This window comes from Apium graveolens, chromosome 5, assembly GCF_009905375.1.
Source record: "Apium graveolens cultivar Ventura chromosome 5, ASM990537v1, whole genome shotgun sequence".
Lineage (NCBI taxonomy): Eukaryota > Viridiplantae > Streptophyta > Magnoliopsida > Apiales > Apiaceae > Apium > Apium graveolens.
Window position 1 is genome coordinate 279,885,969 of NC_133651.1, and position 8,775 is coordinate 279,894,743.

Genomic DNA, 8,775 nt, shown 5'->3' on the forward strand with positions numbered 1-8,775 from the left:
TTTCCCGTGCACTATAAGTTTTGACTGGATGCTTCCCTAAGAAAACATTCCACCTTTGTCTCAATTCTTCAACTGAATCCCTACTCATCCTTGTTTGTCAAGCTTCTTGTTCTATTTTAGCAAAACCCATGATAGTTACTTGACACATATTTCTTATCAAACCTGTAGCTATCAAATCTTGTTTATGTCCCAACCTCAGTCTGTAACCACCTCTTGAACTGAATCTATAAGAATCTCTGCTTCAGAATAAATAAGCTTGATCCTTGGATATAGCTTATGTACTCCTTGTGAATCTGATGCGACTAAACTTCCCTGACAAGTGAAACACTACCCTAACGTCCAATCCCTCAAGTACCTCTACCTGAGTTTCTTCTGATTCAGTAATCAGTAACTCTTACATTTTGTCCTGAGGTTCCAACTTTATTGCATGTAACTGAGATGTTTGTTTGTCCCCACTATTCTCTCTGACCTCCACAATTCCTGCATGTATGATCTTATTGATTCCAGGTTAAATATAGCATTGGTACAAACCACTGAGGTCTCAACCAAGAATGGAGATCATTCATGCCCTATAGCACCAACATGCAAACTAAACTTAACATGCAACTCACAATGATCACAAAAACAAGTTCGACTAAACAATGGGATTATTAGCTCATAAATTCGACTTAAAATACTAAATTATTTCAAGGGATCGTGCAAACTATCTTTTAACAACTAAGATCAAACATGACATCAAGGAAACAATTTGTTTTTAGCCCATATAGGTCAAATTTAATCACAAACCAAACATGCATGTATATTTTCGAAAAAGAGAGCATATATAGCTTGATCATTCTTGAAAATAATGCCCTATCTCTAACATGCAAAGTAAAACATGGAATTACAACTAGATATCAGTAGCATGCAAGTGTTTTAAAGGAGTTTTAATCAAGGAAACACTTAGTTTATGCACATAAAAATTATATCTCATGGAGAACTCTTTAATGCACATGAAATAAGAGTTTCTCCTTGGAGATCACATAAAAACAAGACATGCAAGCATTAAACTTCATCTCCTAAGCATGGAACTTCTTGGAAAATGTATTTTATATTAATGAGTACTGAAATTACACTAGAATGTCAAGGATTTGTTGAAGAAAAAAAAATGAAGGGGATGGGGAAGAGGTTTAGCCGAGAGGGAAGAGAAGAAAGGGAGGAGAGAGTGAGGTGAGGGTGGACTGTGGAGTGAAAAATAAAATGATCATGATAACTTGTGCTTATTTTATGGTTTTTATTTGACTAAATGTGAGTGGAGTTTAGAATTTACAAGACTGCCCTTCTCCCAAAGCTAAGCAAAAATGCATGTGAGGTTAGTTTGGTCTTTTGGTGGATAAAAGAAAGTTAGTGGGTATGAATTGTATTTTTAGCCCTTTAAGTTGAATGGGAGGGTATTCGCATGCATGGGTATCCATGTAAAATTGCAAATTACTAAACAACTAATTTCAAATATTTACTTTTATAAAATAAAATAAAATTTCAAAAATTATAAAAGTTATACCATAAAATAACTTGGATTTTTAGAAATTTTATGAGATCACTTTTGTGATTTGTGAATGAAATAATTTTAAAAGATAATTTTCCCATGGTAAAGAATATTCTCTATAAATCAAGAATAAGAGCAATTAATAAAACTCTCGCTTTGAAAAAATCATATTTTAAATAAAGCAATTTATAATGCAGCAAATTCCATTCACACAAATGTACAATCAATAAATATATTTATAATCGACTCTAATATTATACAGAGTTCGCAAATAATATTACACAAAATGCCGGTCGTAACATATACAATGATCTAGCTTTTGTTTGTCTAAGAATTTAATTACCGAGTAACGATTATAATGCCCCTATGAATATAAAAGAATTAAATCGGGCATTATAACGTTACTCCGATGAGAAGGATAACGGATTTACAATGTGCCCAGAGCTTCTCTATATTTTCTTTGCTGCTTGTTTTATCTCCTCTCGTCGGAGAAGAAGATAAAACTCAGAACTATATAACTGATATATTATGCTTCAAAGTGTAGACTTTATATCTCAATTCATTTTATTATGTGATAAGTGGCATTTTATACCACTTAGAACGTCTTAAAATGGCTTAAATTGGTGTCTTGAAATCAAGTATTTTGTGTATTTGATGCGTTTTTCTAGTGTTTATGCATTTCAGGGTATTAGTTGCATTTCGGGGGAGGAATCATCAAGAATAAGTCTTGGCATGTGTTCACCATTGCGAGAGGAAAGGAATGGGCAGATTACGGTGAAGAAACGGAGCAAACCTGGATTTTTTCCAGTAGAGGCCTGCGCGCCCGCGCAGCAATGCTGAGCGGCCGCGCAGCAACCTGCGCGCCCGCGCAGCTATGCTGAGCGGCCGCGCAGGGTCGGGGGAAAAGATAAATTATTTTAGACTTCTACTTCTGTTTGGCTTCCAACTTTTATGTAATCTGAGTTTTATGGGACTATTATATAGGTAGATTTGAGACGTTTTCACAGAGAGTATTAAGGGGATTATGTTTTAGATTGTGTTTTACGCAAGAAGCGAAGGAGATAAGGAAGAAGACCGATTTAGCACACCGCAACGAAGAGGAAGCATATATTCTTGTGATTCTTGTTTCGTTGTAACGTTGGATGCTATTTTTCTTGCTTTGACTTATTTACTCTTGTGACGTACTCTGTTTTAATATAATTAGTTTATTTATTATTTTCTTGTGTTTGTTTGTCATGATTTCATATGAACCCATGATGGCGATAAGTTCTATTATGGGCTAATCGTGATCATGGGGTTGCAACGGATTTATTATGGAATTCTTTGGTTAATTGTTTAATACTTTAGTGTGTGATGATTGTATGATATCTAGTATTGGTTGTGCGTATTCGTCTTATGTGCATCGCGAACATATAAGATAGGGTGTTAATCTCTTGTGAAGCGACGGTGGATCTTGAGATTTAGAACTTGCCATGCTAGCATAAGTTCATGTATGTTGAGCATGATTAGTGGGTAACTCTAACAATTTTATTTGCCCTATGTAATCAAAAGGGATAACTTGTGCTTAAATCGTTGTGTTGTCAATTTCTGTAGACATATAGGAACTCAACATAATTGATGACTATTCAACTTCTATCTTAATTGTGGATGCTTGGTAGAATGGTATTAGTACAATGAAAGTTGGCTTTTATCAGTTTCGTGTTATTCGATTAATATCATCACTGTCACATGCTAAAGGTAATAACAATGGCTATAGAAGGAAGTAATAATGAAGTTATGATCTCATGAGTGTTTTATTATTGATAAATTGAAGTGTTAGTTAAGTGGTTAATTGAGTAGTTAATTATAGTTAATATTTAATCAACAATTTTAAGTGTTATTATCTTAACATTGAGAAGTAATCATACATTGGTGAGTGAGTTTAATTAGACAATAATTTAGTCTGAGTCTCTGAGGGAACGAACTAGAAAGTATTCTATATTACTTGCGAACGCGTATACTTGCGTGAATATTAGTGCGTGTTTTCGCCCTAACAAGTTTTTGGCGCCGCTGACGGGGACTCGGCGTATTTGTTTAGTTTATGTACTTACCATCATTGGTCATTAGGACTCAGTGATTAGGACGTAGTAGTTACTTACTCTTTTCGGTTGTGTTTCAGGTACTTTAGCAAGCGTTTATGCAAACTCGTTCTCGTGCTCGCAAGAGGACTTTAGATATAGCTGAGGAGACATACGAAGTTCTTGATATTCCGGAGAAGTTAGATTTTGAGGATTCGGATTCAGGAACTGAGCAGAAAGAACCAGTAAACATGGGAGATCGTATTGTTCAAGCTGATCCAGCTCTTATGGATTTTTCTCGGCCAAAAATTGATGACATTCAGTCAAGCATCCTTCATCCGGCTATTCAAGCTAACACCTTTGAAATCAAGTCGGGCACTATTCAGATGGTGCAGAATTCTGTTTCTTTTGGAGGAGCGGCAACTGAAGATCCCAACATGCACATAAGGAATTTTGTCCAGATCTGCAGCACTTTTAAGTATAATGGCGTGACTGATGAGGCTATCAAGTTGAGGCTTTTCCCATTCTCACTGAGGGATAAGGCTAAAGACTGGTTACATTCTGAACCAGCTGGGTCCATCACTACGTGGCAAGATCTTGCGCAAAAGTTTCTGGTGAAGTTTTATCCAATGGCAAAGACTGCTGCTATGAGGAGTGCTCTTACTCAGTTTGCGCAGCAACCTACAGAATCTATGTGCGAGGCTTGGGAACGCTACAAGGAAATGTTGAGAAAATGTCCACATCATGGAATGCCGGATTGGATGGTGATCACTGGTTTCTATAATGGTTTGGGGGCCCAATCTCGGCCCATGCTCGATGCAGCAGCTGAAGGAGCCTTATGGGCTAAAAGCTATACTGAGGCGTATAATCTTATAGAGACGATGGCTGCAAATGAGCATCAAAACCCAACTCAGCGGATGACGTCAGGCAAGGTCGCAGGTATTCTGGAAGTTGATGCAGCCACCGCTATTCCAGCCCAGCTCCAAGCGCTATCAATGAAGGTTGATTCTCTGGCTACGTATGGAGTTAATCAAATAGCTATGGTTTGTGAGCTTTGTGCAGGTTCTCATGCTACGGATCAGTGTTCTCTTGTCAACGAATCTGTTCAGTATTTGAATAATTATCAGCGACAACAGCAGCCCGTGCCAGCGACCTATCATCCTAATAACAGAAATCATCCAAATTTCAGCTGGGGGAATAATCAGAATGCTATTCAGTCACCATATCAGCAAGGAGTGAGTAAACAGTTTAACCCACCTGGATTCCAGCAACCACAGCAGTATGCTACAAGGCAATCATATCCTCAACAGGGAAGTGCAGCTGCACCTACTAGTGCTGATTTTGAGGAACTTAAGCTGTTGTGCAAGAGTCAGGCGGTTTCTATCAAGACCTTGGAAAATCAAATCGGTCAATTAGCCAATGCAGTGCTCAATCGTCAACCTGGCACTCTTCCCAGTGACACGGAAGTACCAGGCAGGAAGGAAGCTAAAGAGCAAGTCAAGGCTATTACATTAAGGTCTGGAAAAGTAGCTGAGGCTGAAAAGGCAAAAGAAGTAGAAGCTAAAATTAGAGAAGAAGAATCTAAGCAAAAGGAGAAAGCGGCGGAACCAAGGAAGACTACTGTTGAACACACTCTGCCTGAGGCTAATACAGGGGAGAAACAGCTCTATCCTCCACCACCTTTTCCTAAGAGATTGCAGCAACAAAAGCTGGATAGACAGTTCAGGAAGTTTCTGGAGGTGTTCAAGAAACTTCACATCAAAATACCTTTCGCTGAGGCTCTGGAACAAATGCCTAGTTATGCGAAGTTTATGAAGACTATTCTTTCAAGGAAGGTGAAACTGGATGACCTTGAAACCGTTGCGCTCACGGAAGAATGCAGCGCTGTTCTGCAATAAAAGTTACCACCAAAACTGAAAGATCCAGGAAGCTTCACCATTCCTTGCACTATTGGCAATCTAACTTTTGACAAGTGCCTTTGTGATTTGGGAGCAAGCATTAATCTGATGCCGTTGTCGATCTTTAAAAAGCTGGATCTGCCTGATCGAAAACCCATATACATGTCGTTACAATTGGCGGACCGTTCCATTACTTACCCAAGGGGCATAGTTGAGGATGTGCTCGTCAAGGTGGATAAGCTCTTCTTTCCAGCAGATTTTGTTATTCTGGATTTTGAGGAAGATAAGAAAATTCCCATAATCTTGGGAAGGCCTTTCTTGGCTACTGGTCGTACCTTGATAGATGTGCAAAAAGGTGAACTTACTATGCGGGTCCAAGATCAGGATGTGACCTTTAATGTATTCAAGGCAATGAAATTCCCTACAGAAGATGAGGAGTGCTTAAAAGTGGATGTGATTGATACTGCGGTTACTTCGGAACTCGATCACATGCTAATGTTTGATGCATTGGAAAAGGCCTTATTGGGGGATTTTGACAGCGATGATGAAGATAGCAATGAGCAATTACAATATCTAAACGCTTCTCCATGGAAGCGAAAGCTGGACATACCATTTGAATCTCTTGGTACTTCTGACCTTAAGAATGCTGAAGGGAAGCTCAAACCATCAATAGAGGAAGCTTGGAGCTCAAACCATTACCTGAACACTTGAGGTATGCTTTTTTAGGTGATTCATCTACGTTACCTGTTATTATTTCATCTGACCTTTCAGGTAGTGAGGAAGATAAGCTCTTAAGGATTTTGAGAGAATTCAAATCGGCTATAGGATGGACCATAGCAGACATCAAGGGGATAAGTCCTTCATATTATATGCATAAAATTCTGCTAGAGGAAGGTAGTAAGCCAACTGTGGAACAGCAGCGAAGACTGAACCCCATCATGAAGGAGGTGGTGAAGAAAGAAATTCTGAAATGGCTAGATGCAGGCATCATTTATCCTATTTCTGACAGCTCGTGGGTGAGCCCCGTACAATGTGTACCTAAGAAGGGAGGTATCACTGTGGTCGCAAATGAAAAAAATGAGCTCATCCCTACTCGAACAGTTATAGAATGGAGAGTATGCATGGATTATAGAAAATTGAACAAAGCCACAAGGAAGGATCACTTCCCCCTTCCATTTATTGATCAAATGCTTGACAGATTAGCGGGTCATGAGTATTTTTGTCTTCTGGATGGTTATTCCGGGTATAATCAGATTTGTATTGCACCAGAGGATCAGGAAAAGACTACCTTCACTTGTCCATTTGGCACATTTGCTTTTCGCAGAGTTTCGTTTGGGTTATGTGGCGCCCCGGCCACTTTTCAGAGATGTATGATGGCTATATTCTCTGACATGATTGGAAATAACGTCGAAGTGTTCATGGATGACTTCTCCGTCTTTGGACACTCATATGATGAATGTTTGAATAATCTGCGCGCCGTACTCAAAAGATGCGTGGAAACTAATTTGGTGCTTAATTGGGAGAAATGTCATTTTATGGTGCGTGAAGGCATTATCCTTGGGCATAAGGTCTCTAGCAAGGGTCTGAAGGTGGACAAGGCCAAGGTGGGAGTCATTGAAAATCTTCCCCCACCTAATTCTGTGAAAGGAATCCGTAGTTTTCTTGGTCATGCGGGTTTCTATCGGCGATTCATCAAGGACTTTTCAAAGATATCTAAGCCGTTGTGCAATTTGCTTGAGAAAGATGTGCCGTTCAAATTTGATGATGAATGTTTGGCAGCATTCGAGACTCTCAAGAAAAATTTGATCACTGCACCAGTTATTACAGCACCAGATTGGACAGAACCGTTTGAGATGATGTGTGATGCGAGTGATTATGCGGTAGGTGCAGTTCTGGGACAGCGCAAGAAAAATCTCTTCCATGTGGTCTACTATGCGAGTAAGACTTTAAATGGTGCCCAATTGAACTACACCACTACTGAGAAGGAGCTTTTGGCTATAGTCTTTGGCTTTGAGAAATTTCGATCTTATCTGCTTGGTACGAAAGTAACAGTATTCACTGATCATGCAGCTATTCGCTATCTGGTTTCTAAGAAGGATTCGAAGCCGAGACTCATTCGTTGGGTGCTTTTACTTCAGGAATTTGAGTTAGAGATCAAAGATAGAAAAGGTATTGAGAATCAAGTAGCTGACCATCTCTCTAGGTTGGAGAATCCCGATTCTACTTCATAAGATAGGACGTTAATCAATGAATCTTTTCCGGATGAGCAGTTGTTTGCAATTCAGGAGGAAGAACCATGGTTTACAAATATTGTAAACTATCTCGTCAGCAATATAATGCCTCCTAATTTGACATCCGCTCAAAAGAAGAAGTTTCTGCATGAGGTGAAGTGGTATATGTGGGATGAACCATATTTGTTTAGACAGGGAGCTGACCAGATCATCAGGAGATGTATCCCGTTCTGTGAGACGGAGGGGATATTACGAGACTGCCATTCCACGGTTTATGGTGGACACTATGGAGGTGAGAAGACGGCAGCTCGTATTCTGCAAGCAGGTTTTTTCTGGCCTACTTTGTTCAAGGATGCTCATCAGTTTGTTTTAAGGTGTGATCGTTGCCAAAGAGTGGGAAATTTGTCAAGGAAGGATGAGATGCCATTAAATGTGATGCTTGAAGTCGAGGTCTTTGATGTGTGGGGAATCGATTTCATGGGGCCTTTTATCGCGTCTTGCAATAATCAGTACATCTTGCTGGCAGTCGATTATGTCTCAAAATGGGTCGAAGTTAAAGCTTTACCGACAAATGATGCAAAGGTAGTGCTAAATTTTCTTCATAAGCAAATTTTCACAAGGTTTGGAACACCTCGGGTAATCATAAGTGATGAAGGATCGCATTTTTGCAACCGTAAGTTCACTTCTATGATGCAGCGTTATAATGTGAATCATCGAGTAGCTACTGCCTATCATCCGCAAACAAATGGTCAAGCGGAAGTGTCTAACAGAGAGATAAAGCGCATTCTAGAGAAGGTTGTTTGTCCGTTAAGGAAGAATTGGTCTTTAAAGCTCGATGAAGCTGTTTGGGCTTACAGAACAGCATACAAAACTCCACTTGGGATGTCACCGTTTCAGTTGGTGTATGGTAAAGGATGTCATCTACCGGCGGAGCTTGAGCATAAGGCCTACTGGGCATTGAAGAAATTGAACCTGGATTTAGATGCAGCTGGTAAGAAAAGAATGCTTTATCTTAATGAACTTGATGAATTTCGACTCAAAGCGTACGAGAATAACAAAATGTA

General features: G+C 39.4%; 1 non-coding gene across 1 annotated transcript; it reads right to left on the reverse strand.

The window, feature by feature from the left end:
• Window positions 1-4,226: 4,226 nt before the first annotated feature.
• LOC141662625 (small nucleolar RNA R71) lies at window positions 4,227-4,333 on the reverse strand. The gene has a single exon (XR_012550731.1). It is a non-coding gene; the product is annotated as a small nucleolar RNA R71 (small nucleolar RNA).
• Between the last annotated feature and the right edge of the window lie 4,442 nt (window positions 4,334-8,775).